Below are 23,578 nucleotides of genomic sequence, written 5' to 3'. Positions count from 1 at the left end.
TTTCTAAAATGTTGTTATTGTTGGTAAAAGTCTAAAAATCAATTATTATTGAATTTAATAAAATAGTTTTTGAATTACAACGTTTTTAATTTTTGACTTTTGAAAAAAAAAATTTTTTTCAATGTACAATATTTATAAGTAGAATGCATAAAAGTTAACATATATATAATGATTTTTAAAGCTTTTTTGACGAGCTACAGGCTGTTAATAAAAATTTTTTTTTTTAAATAACATTTGACCTTGAAATTCAAGGTCAAAATGTTAATTTACGTTTATCTCAAAATCGGATTTTTTAAAATTATTTTTAACTATCTCAATGGAAAGCTTGACTAATTTCCTACAAAACATGTAATTTTCAGAGTGGGATCTTTTAAAGTTTTTGAGATATTAATTAATTAATTAATTAATGTTTATAACAAATGAAATATTTTACAAACGAATAAAGTTACCGTAATTCTTAAGTTAGTATTTGAAAGTTAACGTAATTCCGCATCCAACGAGCCCTATATGAAGTATTTTGGATAAGTAGATTGTTAATAAACAATTAGTTAACATTGCAATTGTTTATTAACAATCTACTTATACAAAATACTTCATATAGGGCTCGTTGGATGTGGAATTACCTTAACTTTCAATTGGTAAGTTCAGAATTACCATAACTTTATTTGTTTGTAAAATATTTTATTTTTTACTAACAACAAGCATCCAAAAGCCCTATATGAAGTATTTTTGTTCAATTTTAGTTAAATAACAATAAAAAATGAAATATCTTACAAACAAATAAAGTTATCATAAATCTAAACTAACCAATTGAAAGTTAAGCTAATTCCGCATCCAACGAGCCCTATATGAAGTATTTTGGATAAGTAGATTGGTTATAAACAATTGCAATGTTAACTAATTGTTTATTAACAATCTACTTATCCAAAATACTTCATATAGGGCTCGTTGGATGCGGAATTACTTTAACTTTCAATTACTAACTTCAGAATTACGGTAACTTTATTCGTTTGTAAAATATTTCATTTGTTATAAACATTAATTAATTAATTAATTAATATCTCAAAAACTTTAAAAGATCCCACTCTGAAAATTACATGTTTTGTAGGAAATTAGTCAAGCTTTCCATTGAGATAGTTAAAAATAATTTTAAAAAATCCGATTTTGAGATAAACGTAAATTAACATTTTGACCTTGAATTTCAAGGTCAAATGTTATTTAAAAAAAAAAATTTTTATTAACAGCGTGTAGCTCGTCAAAAAAGCTTTAAAAATCATTATATATATGTTAACTTTTATGCATTCTACTTATAAATATTGTACATTGAAAAAAAATTTTTTTTTCAAAAGTCAAAAATTAAGAACGTTGTAATTCAAAAACTATTTTATTAAATTCAATAATAATTGATTTTTAGACTTTCACCAACAATAACAACATTTTAGAAAAGTATGGATTAAATTCGAGAACTTTTAATTTTTTGTTCGGACATTTCAGGAATTTTGCCTCATATATATATATATATATATATATAGAGTTAACACAATGGTAAGAATAGGTTTTCAACATATGTTGCTTTCTTATAACTAAATGTAAGGAAACTACTATCGGTTCAAAATGTAAAGACCCCTGTCTTTGAAAGCTCATAACTTGAATAAAAAAAATCGTACGTTATTAAGACAACATGGAATCAGTAGCTACACTATTCCTACGTTTCTATACAGAATTGCAAATAACCAAAAAATGTTATGTATTTGTTACAGATTTTTAAAGATTAAAAATACATGGTTTTTTGCATGGCTTTGACAAAGGGCAACTTTGAAAGCTTGTAACTCATTCAATTTATATAATATCTTTAAGCCAATTTTTTTTTAATAATATTTGATTCCTTCTTAAACATATTGTATAAATAAAAAGTCATTATTTTATTAACTTTTCGCTGTTAATTAAAACAAAGATAAAAAGCTATCTCTATCAAAAATAAACGCACAGGTTTGAGACAAAATTTAAATTATGTAAAATATGAAATTGGTTTAAAAACAATAAAAAAAATATTTAAAAAAAATTTTTTCAAAGAATTATTTATAAAAATATTTTCAGTTTTTTGCTTTATTACCTCATTAAAGCAAGGTGCAGGCCGTCATAAATCTATTTCTCACAGGCGTAGAAGTTTAAAATTTTGAGCAACCCATTTTTTTATAACCTACGCAGGTATACCACAGAAAAACCTCCATGTTAGTTTTCATCCATGAGTAAGAGGGAGACAGACTTATACGTAAAGCATACTTCCTATAACTTACAATGGAGGTTTTACAATATTTTTAGTAAATTCAAAATATTTCAAGTTTTGAAATCTTTATACCTACACCCTTGAAGAAGCATTCGAAAAAACTCTTTAAAGTTGTAAATAGCTGGTAAGAATAGAAAAATGTCAAAAAAAAGGTACGGTAGTACAATAATGTTACCGTGGTGTCTGCCGATGACAAAAGGGTTCAAGATGACCCGCACCTTGCGTTAATGGAGGTAATAAAGCAAAAAATTGAAAATATTTTTATAAATAATTCTTTGAAAAATTTTTTTTTTAATATTTCTTTAATTGTTTTTTAAACAATTTCATATTTTACATAATTTAAATTTTGTCTCAAACCTGTGCGTTTATTTTTGATAGAGATAGCTTTTTATCTTTGTTTTAATTAACAGAGAAAAGTTAATAAAATAATGACTTTTTATTTATACAATATGTTTAAGAAGGAATCAAATATTATTAAAAAAAATTGGCTTAAAGATATCATATAAATTGAATGAGCTACAAGCTTTCAAAGTTGCCCTTTGTCAAAACCATGCAAAAAACCATGTATTTTTAATCTTTAAAAATCTGTAACAAATACAAAAAATTTTTTGGTTATTTGCAATTCTGTATAGGAACGTAGGAATAGTGTAGCTACTGATTTCATGTTGTCTTAATATTCTACGATTTTTTTTACCCAAGTTATAAGCTTTCAAAGACAGGGGTCTATACTTTTTGGGCCGATAGTAGCTTACTGTAAAATAATAAATACAAATTTGAAGTAGGGACTTTAAAAGTATAGTCGTAGTCATTGACGCCTTCCCTTTTCTGTCCTTGTCTTACAAACGTGATTCCATATATATTATATGTACGTTAGAAAAGGACAAAAAGAAAAGTATAGGCCAGAAGGATCTTTTATGGTTTTATGGCTTTTCATTGCAAAATTAAAAATTGTTGCATTTGAAAAAAATGATTTTTAAATATTATATTCGTAATGTACATGTTAATACAATTACAACGATATAAAATTTTTTGCAAATATTTTTAAATTATTGAGAATTAATTTTAATTAATGGAGTATTTATTGTATAATCATTATGTAATTTTAGAGTTTTTACATAATGTTTTATATCATTGGAATCGTTAAAATCTATAAATTACAAATATAACATTTAAAAAAATATTTATTTAAATTTAAATAATTTTTTATTTTGCATTAAAAAGTCATAAAACCTGATGGACCCTCGAAAGGACCCTTCTGTTGGAAAAAGGGAATATATAATATAATAGAGTTATATGGTGGGTTTGAGTGGCCTTGGTACCTCTCTTGGAACCCTTTTTACAAAAAAAATAAAACGTAGTGAGAAATCGTCACTTTTTAGAAAACGTCAGGCCCATAAAAACTATTTAAGTCAGAATTAGTCAGCAGCATCACAGAACATCAAAATAGTCTCAAAACGTCAGGATTTCTGACGTTTTGAGACTGATTTCTGATTTTATTTTTAGCAGGGAAATATTACATCTAATTATAGTGCAGTATGCTAAAAAGAGAAATTAAAATTAGTAATTATTTAGTTGATTTGTGGAAGAATTATGTTAAATTGAATTTTAATAATATAGTAATTAGTATATGCATATTAATTAATTCTTATCATTATAATTAATTATAATAGTAATGAATGTGCTAAAACGTGAGCGAAAAACCTGATAAAATTCGCTCAGAGTTTACTTGAGACAATCCGACAGTATCTTATTATTCTAGACTATTTTATTTGTATATTATATTCTTTTAAGGGGGGAACACCAGTTGTAACTTTCGAAAAATCGATTTTTTTTTTGGTGCATTTTCTTAAAGTATACATATTTAGAAATGTGTCTGTAAATTTCAAAGTTGATCCGGTGAAAAATAAATGAGATATACAGAACACTGCAGCGGCGCGTCCCGTGGCTTCATACAAGGTGGCCAGCCATACCTGACCCTAACGACAGATGGCCTTTTCCTATGATTTAGAAACGGCAACCACTGCGGAAGAGTTATTATATGGTCCAGGAATCGATGACTCTTTGTAACTTAGAAACAAAATTTCTTCTGAACAAAAAAAAGTAAGTTGAAACTTTTAATGCGTTTTTCTCAAAATGACATTTTCCAAGTCGGTGACCATGATTAGTCGAATACCATTAAACCGATTTATTTAAAATTTAGTGTGCTTCATTTACACATATAAGTCTAGTTCGTGATCGAAGGATTTTTTTTTTTAATCAAAACTTTTTTTTATATAGCTGAAAATCGACCGTATTTTTTTAACGAAAATCATACTTTTGACTTTGACAGGTCGCCATTTTGTCAAATTTTTTTTTTTTTTTAAATCCTTCGATCACGAACTAGATAATCTTATAATAAATGTAAATCAATTTCATTTTTGTATTTCAGACGAAGTATACTTGCAGAATGCTGGTCACCGCAATTCGCCTTTTTTCTTAAGACGCCACTTCAATGGCTCATATCTCCAAAAGTTTTTGTTAAAAAAATTTTTTTTTTTTTTTTAAATTACAGCTTTTTACATGTACTTTTAACTAATAAATAGTATTCTTTAAAAAGATTCATTGTTCTTTTGGAAAATATTCTTGAAAAAAGCATTATTTTTTGAGTTACAACTGGTGTTCCCCCCTTAAGTTCGAATTCAAATAATATTTAGATACGAATTTTTTGTTTAATTAAATATTTGCTGAAGCAAATTTTATTAATTGAATACATTAATATATGATAATTGGACTACAAACGTTTTTTGATCAATATAACAATATACCTATTTTAACTTTACTTGTTAATTTTTAAAAATTATAAAATTTTTTTAAAATAATAATAATAATTATCAACAAAATATGTTGATAAAATTGAAAAAAAGTAATAAGATCTTCTATTTTCATAAAACCGTATTCTATTTTTAAGATCTCTGTTAGGTTAGTTTAGCTCAGGGGTTAGGTATTCGGTTTGCGTTCGTTAGGTTGTGAGTTCGATTCCCTGCGTTTGCGAGATTTTCTTCGATAGGAGTAAATAAATATAATAAATTGTAAAAATAATAATTAAGAATGTGTAACGTAAAGATAAAAAAATGTTGTACGATAATTTATTTTTTTAATGATAAAATATTGATTTTTTTTAATTTTTAAATATTTGTAGTCAGAATTCATGAGAAGTAAGTCAGGAATCTTCAAAACTATTTTATAGAAAGAAATGTCATTTAACATCACAAATAGTCACAGGGTTTAATGATTTATGGTATGGCAAAAAAAAGGGTCTCCGACCCTCATAAAAAATCTGACTACTATTGACGATTCTTTGACTAAACCTCACTTATTGTGGTGTTCTGTGACTGCAATCGTAACAAAAACAGTCTCAAAACGTCAGAGATCCTGACTAATTTTTTGACGTTTTGTGATTTTATTTTTAGCAGGGTTAGTTTATTTTAAAAATATAAGTAAAATACTACTTTCTTGCTATATGAAAATTGACCTTGGTAATCATAAGAAAGATAATAACAGTGAAAGGTTAATTTTTGTTAAATAAATAAAGTTTTGATTATTTATAAAGTTTCTCACAAGCGCAAAAGAATTTCTGAAGTTAGTATATAAGAGCAGTTCGAAATATACTTTGTATCGCGGTTGTAATAGTGCGTGCGTATTAATACTGTGTTAGTTTAGGTTAGGATTATATATACAAGCGAGCGTATTGAAAATATATATATGTGTGTGCAGTGTGAGTGAAAACAATACTCGAACGAAGGTGACTACGAAACCGGTTATACGTGAGTAAATTCGTAGAGAATATATATATTTTTTTTGCTTCCGAACGAATTAGGGGCCATTCATTAATTACGTAAGGACGATTTTGGCTAATTTTGACCCCCCCTTCCCCATGTAAGGATACATAAGATTTTTCGGACCCCCCTCCCCCTTCTTACGTAAGTTTTTAACAATATTAATGTAATTAAAAAATTAATTACATCAATACAAATGGAAAATACTTGGCAAAATCTTACGTAAGATTAGCTTCTACCCCCCACCCCCCCACGTAAGACCATGTAGAGATTTTATAAACCCCCCCTCCCCCTAAGGACCCTTACGTAATTAATGAATGGCTCCTTAATGTTTGGAGCTGCAAAAATTACAGAACTGTCTGTGAATGGCCAGAGTCATGCCAGGTCTTCCTTATTTTATAACAACTGATCACGAATTAAATCCTAATCTATCAGATTCTTTTAATGATTTGTTAATCAATACTGAAACACACAATGATATACCTATATAAATTGGTCCCCCACTATCTGATCAACTTCCACTAATACAAAATTAAACTAATAATAATATTCAACAGAATACTGTCATTGACAAAGAAATAATCGATAATTTTGTAAAAAAAACCCTTGTCTCTTCTGGTCTTCTATTGGAGATTATTCCAAATTTTTGAGATACTCTGATATATCATCATCTGTACTTCTTGAATCCACTATCCCAGGTAAAGAACTGGGGAAATTGGATCCATTTGCTGTGGCAGACCTTGTTGGTTCCGTTGTATCCGGACATAAGAGAATTTTTAGAAGCGGTATAAACCAGGTGAAAGTTCATTGTGATGTATGGGAAGACGCTAACAAAATGGTGAATTGTTCGGTATTTAGAATTTCAGGATACAGAGCATATATTCTCGACAATTTTGTATACAGAAAAGGGTTTTGCAAAAACATTCCAACCTCTTACCCAGTTTCGCAAATTGTAGAGAATTTGTATGAAGAATTGAAAAATCATTTGGTCATTGTCAAGAGATGCTTTGAAAGGGATGGCTCACTCTCCAATAGAGTGTAATTTGTTTTTTGAACATCCCCAGACATTTGTTCCTAAATGGTTATGCCCTAACCATAACACCTGTCATCCCTAGGGCAGCTAGATGTTATAGGTGTCAACGCTTCACCCATGTGGCGGATCAATGTAGATCTACTCACCCAGTCTGCTCGCATTTTTCTAATAATCATAGGTTTAATGTCTGCCTTAATTTGAAACCAGGAACCTTTATGTTCCAATTGTAACGGTCCTCACGAAACAGTTGACATTAACTCTCCTACGTATGATTTTGAGGTGAATAGATGCAAATATATAAATAATTATAATAGAATGAATGCCTTTAGGATTTTACAAAAGAGTCCTTCTCCTTAAATGAAACAAGAGCACAACGTTATCTAAAATCTGTTACTGATGAAAATTTACCTCGTAATGCTAAGAACCAGGAGCAGAATTTTTTTTCTCTCGATCCACCTGAAAATCTCAATAATTTAAACAATGCTGTATCGGAACCTCAATAATAAAGGGGAATGAAAATGGAGGAGAAGGGAATATAATTTATAATTATTAATATTAATTACTTTAGTTAAGTAAGTTCTAGTCCCCTGACAACTATATAGTAAAAGATTCTTATTTTTCAATTCCAGCGTAACAGAACCAAGTCTGATTACTTTACTAATTAATTTTCTTTATTTTTTGTTTATGTTATTCTTAATTTCCTGTTGGAAATAAAATTTAGATATAGGTCTACTTGCTTTTACTTACTGTTAATCTCCTGTTGGAAATAAACCCTAGATATAATAGTTTTTTTTTCTTTCATTTCTTGTCCTCTCCGTATTGGAACTTGGAATGCCCGTAGCATTATATATAAGAGAACTGAAATTGAGGCACTCATAAAGTTGAGTGAGGTAGATACCCTGTTGAAAATTCCTATGTGAGAACACATATGGGATCCCATCCAGGATCTCTTGTGAGTTCTTATGTGGGTTCCCATACAGGTTCACACATAAGATCCTGTATGAAAAGGTTCCTGGGATGAACTTGCGTGAGATCAAGCGCACGATCTTATGTCTCTGTAAAAGCAATAACACAGGATCCCATGAGGTTTCCTGTGTAGGTTCCTATATGAACAACACGATAAATAGGAACACACATGGGATCTTATCCGAGATCTTGTATGAGTTCTTACATAGGTTCTCACATATAAGAAGATTAATAGCATATATATAAAAGCATTCTATAAAATCTTATTAAGCTGCTATTAATCTTCTTATATGTGAGAACCTATGTAAGAACTCATACAAGATCTCGGATAAGATCCCATGTGTGTTCCTATTTATCGTGTTGTTCATATAGGAACCTACACAGGAAACCTCATGGGATCCTGTGTTATTGCTTTTACAGAGACATAAGATCGTGCGCTTGATCTCACGCAAGTTCATCCCAGGAACCTTTTCATACAGGATCTTATGTGTGAACCTGTATGGGAACCCACATAAGAACTCACAAGAGATCCTGGATGAGATCCCATATGTGTTCTCACATAGGAATTTTCAACAGGGTATATTATCGATTTCTGAGACATGGCTTAATGAATCTTATCCAGTTTGGCAAATTTACAGATTTAACACATTCCGTAAAGACAGAAAAACCGATACACATGGAGGTGGAACTTTGCTCCTAATTAGAGACAACATTATTGTTGAACCGATTACCCTTCAGATTGACGTTTCTCAATTTTTTGAGGCAACTGCTGTTATGGTTAGTGTTCGTAACACAAAATGGTTAATTGTTTTGTTTTATGTTTCTCCATCTGGTAACATCCCTTTTCAAGTATATGGCTTAGATTCTTCGAGAGTCTCATCAACAATATCCTGTCGTTTTGTGTGGAGACTTTAATGCGCAATCAAAGACATGGGGCTCATCTTTTAATTCTGCAAGAGGTATAGCATTATCAAAAATATTCGAATATTATGGTCTTATTTCTCTTAATGATCACCTCCCAACTAGACAAGATCAACATGGACGTACTAACAATAACCTCGATCTCATAGTTGTATCTGAGAATTTAATACCACAAGCATCTATAGAAGTAACTGAAGATACATATGGTTCTGACCATATATTGGTTCTCGCCACTTTTGACACTAGCTCAAAATATATTACTTCTAACTCAAATAGGTTAAATTTTAAAAATGTTAATTGGCAAGAAGCTGAAATAGATCTTCTGTCCCTAACTGAATCCCTGGAAAAATTAATGGACGTCAATGTGGGACCCAAATTAATTTACGATAAATTTATTCTCAAACTTTCATCTATTATCGAATCACGAGGTGCCTTTCGTCCAATCAATCATCCTGTACAAGAAAATTAGAGCCTTTATGGTGAAATGAAGACTGCCAAAAGCCATTTTCCGTAGAAGAATAGCTAGGAAAAATTGGATTGAGAATCAAACTGAGAAATTTAGAAGTGAATTTGAAAAGGTTGATAATGAGGTTAAATGGTTCCTTAGAAAGAAAAAGAAGGATTCTTTTCTATAATTCTGTTATAATATCAACCCATCATTGGGAATAAGCTCCGCATGGAAAACTATTAGATCTTTCCTTAATAAAAACTCATCAACTAGAACTAATGTTTGCAATGACTCGGACTCACATATATTTCACACTTTCCGCGAAAAACTAGTAAATTCTTAAGTGCCTGTTGTGGAGACCCCTTTTGAATTTGTTTCTGAAAATGAATCATTTTGCCAATTTAACTCTCCATTTTCTGAAATTGAATTCAATTCTGCTCTCTTGGATTCAAAATGTGGTACGGCTCCGGAATTAGATGGAATTACCTACGAACTAATTCGTAAACTTCCACACTTTATCTTAAAATTCATCTTAAAACTTTTTAATGTTATATTTCTTCGCTAAAGTTTTCCGAAAAGCTGGAGCATCACTAAAGTTATTTTTATACCCAAACCACGAGGCAAGGGCTTCCGCCCTATTTCTGTCAATTCTGCATTATGTAAATTGTTTAAAAAATTAATACATAAAAGATTAGAGTTCTTGGCAGAATCTGAGGATTGGATTCCCCCTTCTAAATATGGATTTAGAAAAGGAAGTTCTGTCCTAGATTGTGTCGCAGCCTTTATTACTGATATCTTGCAGGGCTTCTTACAAAAACAAGGAACCTTGGCTTTGGAAATTGATATAGAGGGTGCCTTCAATAATGTGCTACCCGATTTAATGATAAAAGAATTAAGAAACTTAAAGGTTCCACATAAAATTCTTAACTCTGTAAATTTTTTTATTTCTAAAAGAAATCTGTTATTTCATCCATTATTTGACAAACCAGAAGTTTGTGGGGTTTGAGTACCCCAAGGTGGGGTTCTCTCTCCTCTACTGTTTAATATATATCTAAGATTCTTATTTCGCCTATTACCGGTCGAGGTAAAATCTGCAATGTATGCAATAAATGCACTTAAATCAATGACTAGAGTTACAGGTGGTACCCACCCTTCCACTCTCTTAATGGCCTATACTGGTCTAATAAGAGCTCATCTTAAATGGGGCTCCCAATTTTTTTTGACAGCAAATAACTCTAACTTAAAAATTCTAGATCGAATTCAAAATGAAGCACTATGGGTGGTTCTGGGTTGTATGTTTTCAACACCCAGAAGTATACTCTTAGCTGAATGCGATAAACCTACATTAGATTTGCGTAGAAGGATGCTATCGGATAGATTTTTACTAGGCTGCTACTAATGGAAGAACAACCCAGTCATCCCGAGACTGCAATTGCTTTATGAGAAGTCGAAATAAAAAAACATAAAAAAGTCAACTTTAATAGAATTCTTCTATTTGAATCATATTGTAGAATTAAAAACATTGTAGGAAATGGTAATAGAACTAAAAGAGTATCATATTTTGATTATACATGGAACAAATTTTCTATAAAAATTAATGTAGATTTACACACAGGCTTTTTGTTAAAAGAACATTCCTCACCTGATTTTGAATTAAATAAATTTTTAAATGAAAATTATATAAATTATATACAATATTTTACAGATAGTGCCCATAATTTAAACAATCAATCCTCCAGTGCTGCTTACTATGTACCTGAGCTAAACTTGAGATCTGGGGTGAGACTAAATGGTTTAACTACTCCTCTTTCTGGTGAACTTACGGCCATTGGGAACGGTGGTCTAGTAACAATCTAGTAACTTTGACCCATCTCTCCCTCCATTTTGTTTCTTCTACTCTTTCTAACCTATTAATTGAAGAGAGACAAAGAAAGAAAATGGAGGGAGAGAATGGGTCCCCACCAGATGGCGTATTGCAGTTTAGCCGATCCCAATAGTGAATGCACTTAAAAACATTAAATTTTTCTCAAACTAAAAAAACTATTATCATTTCTGACTGTCGCTCCGCTTTACAACAAATTCAATATACTCTTATGCAAAAAAAAACAATTCACCCTCTTATAATGAAAATAAAACAAATGGTACTCTCCATGGAAAGTGGCAATTGCCATGTGGCATTCCTTTGGGTTCCGAGTCACTGTGGCATTAAACAAAATGAAGAAGCAGACAGAATTGCTAAGATACCAAGTCCGAAATTATATGACAAATTATGTCGGAAATTATATGGGAAATTCAAATATAGATGTATATCACCATAGTTTCACTCTTACGCCGCCAGATGGTGCTAATTTTTTTCTCACAGTTGAGATCAGTCTTGAATACTATAAAAGCTGAGACTCTAACTCAGAAGGTGTATTGCAAAGCACAATTTCTTTTCTTTTCAGATGAATTACAGTAATATTATTTGATTTTTAATTAAATAATTTTTAATTTTTATAAACTGCCGTCTGCCAACTGAAAATTCCTATATAAAATCCTATATTGTTTCCTTTATATAATTCTATGTAAAATCTTAAATATAAATATTTCAGAATCTACATGAAATCCTTTATGATTTCTTATGTTCAAATCAATCATATATATGATCTCACGTGAGGATTTTCAATATGATTTCATGTCAGATTATTTGTAATAATTTTTTATTCAAGAATCGAAAAAAGATTTGATGTATGATTTGATATAGGAAAATTTCTGGTTAAGGATTGAGCAATGAATTTTGGTATGTTTTTTAGTGAGAAAACACGGAAGAAATTGACATAAGAAATTGAAGGAAAAAATGTGACCAGAAAAAATTGTGGGATTTCATATAGGAATTTTCATAACTTATTACCTAAGAATACGTTTGTAAGAATTTATATCAAATCCTACTTCAAATCATGTCTCAATTTCCTATATGATTTTTCATAGGATCCTATATAGTTTCTTACATGATACATAGGATTTTATGTGTATTTTAATATATGAATTTATGTGAGATCCTATATGAGAATTTTCAATAGGGATTGATTCTGAATGTAAATGTAGAAATTCTCTAAAAACTTTAAGGCACCTTTTTATGACATTGAATTGTTATCTCCTTTCCAGTTTGCTCTCAACAAAGATAAAAAAATTCAATCCGGAAACTTTTTATATAACTGAGTGTGCCTTTAATCCAGGCACTGAATTAGTAATTGAAATTGGTAAATTTTTCCATGGCGGAGATATAATTATTTGAATTTGACATACTGCAAATCCTTTCATTCTTGTTCATTTAAGTTTTAAACAAATAGACTCTTTCTTCCTTTTTTTAGGATTCATGTAAAATGATGAAGAATGAAGGGAGATGAAAGAGAGTAAAGAATAAAGAAAAAAAAATATATATAAATATTTTATTATTTATTTTCAGCCTAATGGCCCAGAAATGGACTTGGTTTACATATAATCACTGTGCATCTCTATTCACATCCATCCTTAAACATATTCATATCTTTACATAAATTTACAATAAACTTAACGCCAAACCTCTTTACTTTTAAGTATTTTATCTATATTATATATAGCTTTTACTATTTTTTTATCACATTTATCATTATATCTAATCATATATAAATTAACCTTGTCAATATTTACATCCGTAGTTAAATTATTATTACCTAAACATTCTTTGAACAAATGATTAAAAGAACACCAGCCTTTTTCACATATTCTACAAATCCATAAACTTTCATTTGCCCAATATTTATTGGTTCTTTCTATATTTCCACATCTAATTCTCGCTATAGTTTCCTGTTCCCAACCTATCCTTAGTTTTTTCAAATAATATGGTAATCCTTCAGTCAATATTTCCTTGTACCTAGGGTTATATTTAGATTCACTTATATTTCCTATTCTAACCTGATTTTCTATATCTATACCTCTTTTTTTGATTATCTCATCTATTTTTCTCCTTTTAATCCTATATATCTTTCAATTTCCATCGTGCTATACCCCAAACTATTATAAAATTTTTCCCTTTCTTCTGAATATTTTTCCCTATTTTCCAATTTCCTTTTTTCTAACCAGCATAATTTAATAAGTCGTTCATCATCCTGATTCGCCACATGTTCCTCATATTTTATTGCTCTTAGAGCCCAATCAATATTCATTTTTCTCATATTTGTTTCTTTATATATTATATATCTTGGAGTATTAATGTCCAACCTTAAAATCCATCTGATGTAGTCGATAAGTATCTTTTCCTATTCTTTCTTTTCTTCCCAACCCCAAATTTCACATCTATATGATATAACCCCCTTAACCAAATGTGGTCCTTATAGTTGCATTCGCTATTAAAAATAAATCCAAGATATTTAAATTTCCGAAAAATATATATATATAATTAATACGCATGTTATTTCTGTTTTTAATCGTGTATAGTCTCATATTGTTGGGCGAAAGTTAGATGGTTCCTATTAGGGCACTGTGCGTCCCTCCTCTCTATCATAAAATACCCTATCCGATGTTCTTATACTATCATCCTATTGGATGTCAAGGAAGTTACAAGAGAAATAAACTATACATAGTGAATATCAGTGACATAGTGTTTGGCTGCCTGCTTTGCAAGAGGCCATTTAACCATAAAAAAATGGTGACAATATAGATTGATCCGTCCTCCGTTTTGACCTTGGTTCCTACCGCATCCATGAAACCGATCCACGACTCTTTGAGCTGTATTCTCTCAATAATATAGGCTTTCTTTACTAATGCCAGCACTCCGCCTCCAGTTCCAAGTCCTTGTCTATCGTATCTAAATGTCCTATAGCCTCTAAGGTGCCAATCCATTTTGTTATTATTAAACTATGACTCTGTAATTGAGATGATGTCCAGATTAAATTGATAGTCCAGAGTTTCGACCTCTGTTATTTTGTTTGCTACACTGCGTTCATTCCAAGTGACACATCTAAAATTTATATCACCATTCATTGTCAACAGAACTGTTAAACCAGCAAAATTGGGTTTATCAGTACACTTCACTATATAACAATTTATTTATTTAGATCTAGTTCAGCTTAGTATAGGCCCTAATTAGGTTTAAGTGGGCTAGAGTTCGTAAAACAAAATTAAACTGAACTCAACCTAAAACAAATCTTAATCTATGTATATGAGTTATAGATGTAAATTTCATAAATTTATTTTTTTTAAATAAATTTATTTATAAATAATTAGCTATACTCATAAGAACGAGAGTATTTAATGTGAACTAAAAAATAAAAAAAAAATTTTTTTAAATAAATGTTTTTCTTTTCTTCTCCTTTTCCCCTACCTTTTTTAATTTTTAAGGCACTACCAATAGGACAAATTAATTTGTCAATTGCCCTATATTCTGCCATCTCTTCCTTCACTACCCAATAACATAGTAGGAGAGTTCCCCTTGTTATGTCCATACAATGTCCATACCCATTGCATTGTCCAAACCTGACATTATGTCCGTTAGACTTTCAAATTGGTGACCAGATTGATCTGTGCCCTTAAAGGCTGTTGTCTCTTGTTCTTCAGGAGACCTTCGCTGTTCATATGATGGGTTGTTGGAATTGGACGAAGCTCTATCAGCAAAGTTTCTCCGATTAAACCAACCCAGCTCATTCAACTTTCCACGCACTGTCTCTCTCGATAAGTTGTAAATATATCTCTCCTTCATTATCTCAAATTCGTACTTGTATACTGGGCAATCTCTTGATAACATTGTTAAGAAACTCATCGCTTGTCAAAACAGGTGATTTTTGAGCTTTACTGCCTTTAATTTTACGTTGCGGCGCTTTAGGATAGGGTCTTATTGACGTAGACTGATGACAGTAAAAATTGAGGGTTCACATACAATAAGGGGATGCGCAGTGTTTTCGTTAGCCCCTCGCGCAGCCGCAGAATCGCTGTACGCGGGGACTTTCACTTTCATGCGTATCCCCTTTCAGGCCAGAAGTGCCAGCACAGTCAGTTCAGCTGTCTGAAATATCCTAATGTCTCGCCACACAGGCTGTCTCGCCACTGCGGACAACGCCCTACTACTTTAAATATTTTTATTTAAATTTTAATTTAATTAATTAAATTAAAAATTAGTTTAATTATTTAAAATTAATTTAATTATTTGAAATTATTTAGTACATAAGTATAATTATAATTATATATTATTATTAATTATGTACTATAATATATATTATAATTATACATCAAATAGATAAAATTTTAAAAATTGTTAGAAATAAAATATATATAATTATATATAATTTAAGAATGAATAGAAATATCATTATATTTTACCATTCGACAAATATTGAGAGTCGATAATGAAGTGTCACTCATTATCATAATCTTTTCTTCTTTACCCATAAAATGTCAAGTACAGCAGTATACTGTCAGTTAAAAAGTGATTTTTCGGAAAACTCTTTCCTTTTCCTCGATCGAGGTATTTTTATACTTTCTTTTTCTGTATATATCAAGAATTATATGCATTTTCTACCGTTTTTTCAATGTTTGAATAGTTTTTCATATTATTTTAGCAGCTTTTTAGACACGAGAAATATTGCGGATGATTGGGCATAATGCATTGGACAATTGAACAAACACTCTAATTGTCCGAATGCATTTTAGACAATTGAGCAAACGGCTTGCTCAAATGTCCAAACTGCTATCTCAAAAAATCCTTTTTAGGAGGTTGTCGGGTCAACATAACCTCAAAAACCTGTCAAAACTAAAAAATTGTTTTTAACGCTAACAAAAATATAATAAATATTAATTTGAAACAATTTTAGAAGATCTAGATTTACTCCTTTCGAAATAAATTATTTTTATCCAAAATATTTTGTCAATAATTATTTTTTTAACATTTATTTTTTTTTCTTTTAAATCAGACAAAAATTGCAATTTTTAACCAATTTTTATAAACAAAAGCTCATTTTACTAAATGAAACATTCTCTACAATTGTTACCTTTTTTATATTGTAATAAGTATGTTCTTAAAAAGTTATTTAATAAATAAAATTTTAATTGTTTATAACTTTTTAAGAACATACTTATTATAATATAAAAAAGGTAACAATTGTATTGTTTATAAAAATTGGTTAAAAATTGCAATTTTTGTCTGATTTAAAAGAAAAAAAACTAAATGTTAAAAAAATAATTATTGACAAAATATTATGGAAAAAAATAATTTTTTTCGAAAGGAGTAAATCTGGATCTTCTAAAAGTGTTTCAAATTAATATTTATTATATTTTTGTTTGCGTTGAAAACAATTTTTTAGTATTGACAGGTTTTTGAGGTTATGTTGACCTGACACCCTCCATAATTATCATTTGAAATAATTTTCATTTGGACTAAGCGCCCTTTAAACTAATCTTCATTTGTTCTAATCTTTATAAAACCTAATTCTCATTTGGCCTAATCATTCTATAACCTAATTGTTATTTGTTCTAATATTTATCTGACCCCACATAGCACGACTTCTTGCTGTGAGGTTACTATAAGGATATCTGTAGGGTTTGTAAGGTTACTGTGTAAGCCTGCAGTAAATTTGAGGTCATCTTGAAACTTCCGCCTTACAGTAAGCTTACACAGTAAAGCTAAGGTAAGCTTACACAGTAAGGTCATGGTAAGTTTACATGGTAAGGTTGTGGTAAGCTTACACGGTAAGGTAGTTGTAAGCTTCCTTTAAGGTTACTGTAAGGTTGATGTAAGGTTACTGTTAATATAAAGTAATATGAAAATATATGAATAATAATTATATTATAATATATATTATATTATAAATTTTTTTGTATAAAAAATTATATATTTGGTAAAGTACTTTATGAACCCCTATAGGGTTTGTCAAATAAAAGTTACTGCGCTGCCGTATGTGCCATAGAAAACTACTGCGCATAAATATTAATAAATTTTATTTATTAACAACATTCTATGTTTACAGTAACCTTACATCAACCTAACAGTAACCTTACAGTAATCTTAAACTAAGCTTACAGCAACTTTACTGTGTAAGCTTACCACAACCTTACCATGTAAACTTACCATGACCTTACTGTGTAAGCTTACCTTAGCTTTACTGTGTAATCTTACTGTAAGGCGGAAGTTTTAAGATGACCTCAAGTTTACTGCAGGCTTACACAGTAACCTTACAAACCCTACAGATATCCTTACAGTAACCTCACAGCAAGTAGTCGTGCTATGTGGGACCTAATTCTCATTGGGTCTGATTTTACATTATTCTAATTGTTACCCAATGGGAAAAATACCATTGGCGTATTAATGGCCCAATAATGGGAGCCAGAGATGCCAATATAATTTCAATAATGGCACCCAATAATGGACCATTATTGGTAAAGTCATGGGCTGTCCACGCCGATGCCAATGATTGGCAACCATCATTGGCAAATTATTGGCAACCAATAATTAGCCAATATTAAAAATTTTAATAATAATTTAAAAAATCAATAATTTAAAAATAAAATTTTTATTTTTATTATTTTTTAATAGTTATTATTATTTTATTTTTAATAATTAAATTAAAATAAAAAAATGGTCATCAAAGTATTAGTGAAACCATTTCTTCCAAAAAAGAGTTTGTCTCAAATCCAATTCATAGGAGAGACATCGGGCAGAAAAAAATTTCGACAAGAAAAAAATTTTCGATCACTGCTTATATACCAATCTAATGGCACCTCAACTGCGAGAAACATTTATGATGTTCGCCCTCCCTGTGGCGTTGAGCAAACTAAAGTCCAGAGCTGAGCCATCAGCCCAGCGCGGGAACATTTGAAAAATTTGATTTTATTAGATATTTTATTTTATTTTAAATATGACAAATAATTAACTTAATAAATAATTAATGTCATTAATAATTATTAATAACATAATGTCATACTTAATAATTCGTAAATTATTATAAAATAAAATATCTAATAAAATCAAATTTTTTAAATGTTCCCGCGCTGCGCTGATGGCTCAGCTCAAGACTTTAGTTCGCTCAACGCCACAGGGAGGGCGAACATCATAACTGTTTCTCGCAGTTGAGGTGCCATTAGATTGGTATATAAGCAGTGATCGAAAATTTTTTTCTTGTCGAAATTTTTTTCTGCCCGATGTCTCTCCTATGAATTGGATTTGAGACAAACTCTTTTTTGGAAGAAATGGTTTCACTAATACTTTTATGACCATTTTTTTATTTTAATTTAATTATTAAAAATAAAATAATAATAATAATAACTATTAAAAAATAATAAAAATAAAAATTTTATTTTTAAATTATTGATTTTTTAAATTATTATTAAAATTTTTAATATTGGCTAATTATTGGTTGCCAATAATTTGCCAATGATGGTTGCCAATCATTGGCATCGGCGTGGACAGCCCATGACTTTACCAATAATGGTCCATTATTGGGTGCCAATGGTTTTTTCACTGGCTCCCATCATTGGGCCAATTAATACGCCAATGGTTACTCGTGGCAGTTTCCCATTGGGTACTCGTTCTAATATTAATCTAACATAATTCTTAATTGGCCCAATCTAAACCCTACTGAAAAATCTTATGTAGGATCTTATATAGGATCTCACATAAATTCATATATTAAAATCTACATACATTCTTATGTGTCATGTAAGAAACTATATAGGATCTTATGAAAAATCATATAGGAAATTGAGACATGATTTGAAGTGGTATTCGATGTAAATTCTAGTAAACGATTTCTGGTTAAGGATTGAGCAATGAATTTTGATAGGTTTTTTTATTATGGGAAATATGAGATCCTATATAAGATCCTACATGACCATTTTCGGTAGGGTAATGTAACCTACTTCTCTTTTGGCCTAATCTTCATTTGATCTAATTCTCACTTAGCCTAAACTGCATTTGTCACCCGCTTATGAACGTGACTCATAAGCGAGTCTTTTGGCCTAATCCTCATTTGATCTAATTCTCACTTGGCCTAAAATTAATTTGTCACCCGCTTATAAACGTGACTCATAAGCGAGTGACAATGAAGTTAAGGCCTAGTGAGAATTAGATCAAATGTGGATTAGGCCAAAAGAGAATTAGGTTACATTAAGATTAGGTCAATTAAGAATTATGTTAGATTAATATTAGAACAAGTAACAATTAGGATAATGTAAAATTAGGCCCATTGAGAATTAGGTCAGATAAATATTAGAACAAATAACAATTAGGTTATAGAATGATTAGGCCAAATGAGAATTAGGTTTTATAAAGATTAGATCAAATGAAGATTAATTTAAGCGACGTTTAGTCTAAATGATAATTATTTCAAATAATAATTATAAAAAATGGTGTTTAGGCCAAGTAATTATATCAAATAAAAATGAAGCTAAAAACGTATTTGGTTACAGAAAATTTAGGCCAAGTGAGATTTGGGTCAGATAAATGTTAAGTAAGAATTAGGTTAAATTAAGATTATGCCAAATGACGATTAGTACAAATGAGGATTAGATTGAATAAAGATTAGGATAAATAATAATTAAGTCATATACAGATTAGGCCAAGTAACAATTAGTTCATACGACTGTTAGGCCAATTGAATTTTGGTCAATTAAGTTTTAGACCATTTGAAATTTGGAGAAAATTCATGCGTCTCAAAAAATGAAAATTAAAAAAAAAAATTTAATTTTATTTATTTTTGTCATTTTTGCCTTCCTTATTTTTCAATTTCTAGCATTTTGGAGAAATATTTAAATATAAATTTTGAGGGAGTGGGGATTGAACCCGAATTCGACACGCTAGCAAGACAACAATGACAAAAAATAAATTTTTTTTTAATTTTCATTTTTTGTCACATCCTTTGTAGGATCCTACGTAAGAAACTATATAAATTCCTATAGGAGGCCAGAGGACGACATAGTGAATCCTATAGAAAAACTCCTATAGGATTTTTCCTTGTGGGAATTTTCATAGGTTCCTATAAAGAATCCGACAAGAATTTACATGAAATCCTTGTAGGATTCCTTTTAGGGATCTATGTAGAATTTTCCAGTAGGGATGAAATTTTAAATGTTTTGCCTTGCAAAAAAATTGGAGTAAAGACCCCGAAAAACGTGCGTTTAAGGGTTTTTAGTATTCTTTTCTCCTTAACCTGACATGTTAGAGACTTCTGTATAGGCTTAAATCGTACACTTTAAGATCCATATGGTATATCCGTTATCGTCGACCTGGTTGTCCAAGTGCGGTTGTTAGTTCTGAATGCATAAAAAATTTCATATCTATAGGACATCAGTAAGTTGATTAAATTAAAATTTTAAATTTAATATTTTAACTTTTAAAAACAAATTGTTTATAAAAATAACACTGATTTTTAAAAAATTATTTAACCATAAAAATCGTGTTCAGCATAAAAAATACATAATGAACACTTGTACAGTTCCTTTGAAATATAAAATTTTTCAAAAAATCTATTTTAATTGGTAGTAAAACTTGAAACGCGTTTTTTCGAAAATTTGATTTTGGTTGATAGCACCGTTTTCTCAGACCCGGTCATATATATGGAAGTATCTAGCACGTCATGTTAAGGAGAAAATAAATACTGAAAACCCTCAAAAAGACGGTTTTTGGATATTTTACCCACACTTTAGAAGCCAAGATCGTGTTCAGCATACAAAAATACATTGGAAACCACTATAACATCTCAAAAGAAAACCTCGTAGACCTGTGCTGCCGTCCTGATGAAGAAAGTCGGTAATCGACATATTTATTGACCACTTCACTGCAGGGCGTTCCAATTGCCCAGGTGCGAATTCAGGCTGGCTGCCAGAGTTGGATGGTTGGGCCTAGGTTGGCCTAACTTTGGCAAGCGAAGTTTGGTAACCAAAGTTGGTCCAACCTGGGTATTTACAAGTAACCAAGGTCGGGCCAACTTTGCATGCCAACTATGGCATGCTGATTAAAGCCAACCGTTTAATTTAAGCCCAACTTAAACCAGAGTTGGGCCAACCGTCGGCAAAACTTCGGTAAACATGGTTTAAAAGACTTAAATGCTTCGGTTGGCCAAACTCTGGGTGAAGGTTGGCCCGACCGTCGTCAAAACTTCGGCAAACGTAGTTTAAAAGACTTAAACGCTATGGTTGGCCAAATTGTTTTTATTAATTATTTGTTAACAATTCGTTAATTCAAAGTACTTCATATAATAGGCATGTTAAATGCAGAATTTGATAAGCTTTTAATTAATAAATTCAGAATAATCCTCATTTCATTAGTTTTAAAATATTTCATTTTTTAATAACGTTTATCAATTTTGTTAAATATATTTTTTATTAAAATATGTATGTCGTGCCGCATCATTATTGTTTCTTTATTCTTCTAATGCTGCCTAAGCTATTATTTTCTTCAGTCAGCTTTCAAATACATTTCTGAAAAAAAATCCCATGTAAGCGTAGCGTAATGGTTAGCGTATAAGACTGCGATGCGTTAGGTTAGGGGTTCGATCCTAGCGAGCGTTAGATATTTTCATAAATGTATTAGGAGATTGCGTTTAATATTAATAAGTAAGGACATATGTAAAATTCTTCAGAACTTACCAGTGTGCTAATTGTATAATTAATTCATGTTTTTAATTATTTATATTTTTGGTACATACTCATTTAAAGTTGGTTCGACTCTGGGACAAGTTGTCGGACCAACTTTGGGACAAATTGTCGGGTCAACCAATGAGAATTATAGTTGGTACAACATACACTTTTAGAGTTGGACCAACCTTGGGACGAGTTGTTGGGCCGACCATCGATGCCAATGGGTGGTAAACCGTTATCATTTCGCTAGTTGGCCCACCCTTTGGCAGGTGAAGTTGTCCCAACTTTTTCAAAGTTGGCCCAACCATGGGCCGACGGAAAATTCGCACCTGGGTGGCGTTCCATGCTGCCTGGCCCCCTGTCCTGCAACGTAGTCGGCCGCTTGCGGACGACAAAGTTGCTAGTATTAATTAATTTTGGAGATAATTAGCCTTTAATGTAGAAAATTATGGCACAGCTGTAAAGTCCTATAAAAACTACTGCGCAGACTTTAAAGTTTTTAATTTCTACTCGCACGTAAAACTACTAGGCTATGTATACAAATATTAAATATATATTTTCTTGTACAAGATCTTTTGTAAGATCTTGACAAGTTCTGATACAAGAACTAGTTCCAAATTCTGGTGCCGAAATTGAACATTTTCTTGTACATGTTCTCACCAGAACAAGTACAAGTTGAGCTGCTGAACATGTACATTTTCTTGTACAGGAATTTTCAATAGGGAATTATTTTATTTTACATACAAATATCGAATTTTCTCAGACTCATTTCAGATTAGGATTTTTGACAAAACTGAATATTAATTAGACTAATATCGGATTTTTCACATAAATATTTCGGACTATTCCGGATAATTTTCGGGTTAAGATTTTAGACCGTATTAAATCTACTGAATGGATTAATTTCTTATAAATTCCGGTATTAAAATTGTCTTTTCGTATTGACTGATACAGATAATTTTTGAATTTCGTATAATTTAGAATATTTAATAATAAAAAACCGCTGCCAAGTTTAAAGGCACTCTCACACCTTTTTGGCTGCCTGCAGGTTACCATGGCATTGCATGAGAGTGAGTGCGACAGAAGATTTAAAATTTTGAATATTCAAATTTTCTGTCTCACTCACACTCGTGCGTTGCTATGGTAACCTGCAGGCAGGCAGGCAGCAAAAAAGGTGTGAGAGTGCCTTAACCCTTAACTGGCACCATGGGTCCAGTAGACCCGAGTATTTTTTTGAGCTCAAATTAATTGTATTTACCCAAGTAGCACGTAATATTACAGTAATATTACACGTTTATTTGAAATACATAAAAAGATAAGAATTAATCAATCAAATATTTTTAAGTGTTTTTTGAAATTTTTTGTAATATTGCCGGTTAATATTACTGTAATATTAAGCGGTAATATTACTAGGAGGTAGATATTTTAATATTACGTGTTACTTGGGTAGGTATAGCTTTTGAATATTTTTATATTTTAATATATATTAGTAAAACTAATTATATTTTAAAAAACACATCATAAAG

The 23,578-nt window shown here is 30.5% G+C and overlaps 1 long non-coding RNA gene across 1 annotated transcript; it reads left to right on the top strand.

The window, feature by feature from the left end:
- The first annotated feature begins 4,079 nt into the window (after positions 1–4,079).
- On the top strand, positions 4,080–4,884 carry LOC127279430 (uncharacterized). The gene is made up of 2 exons (XR_007842636.1): positions 4,080–4,387; positions 4,716–4,884. It is a non-coding gene; the product is annotated as an uncharacterized LOC127279430 (long non-coding RNA).
- Positions 4,885–23,578: the final 18,694 nt, after the last annotated feature.

Source organism: Leptopilina boulardi, unplaced genomic scaffold (assembly GCF_019393585.1).
Source record: "Leptopilina boulardi isolate dan_hultmark-lab unplaced genomic scaffold, ZJU_Lbou_2.1 LbouV2_216, whole genome shotgun sequence".
NCBI classification, from domain to species: domain Eukaryota; kingdom Metazoa; phylum Arthropoda; class Insecta; order Hymenoptera; family Figitidae; genus Leptopilina; species Leptopilina boulardi.
This window is presented reverse-complemented; position numbering and strand designations above follow the sequence as displayed.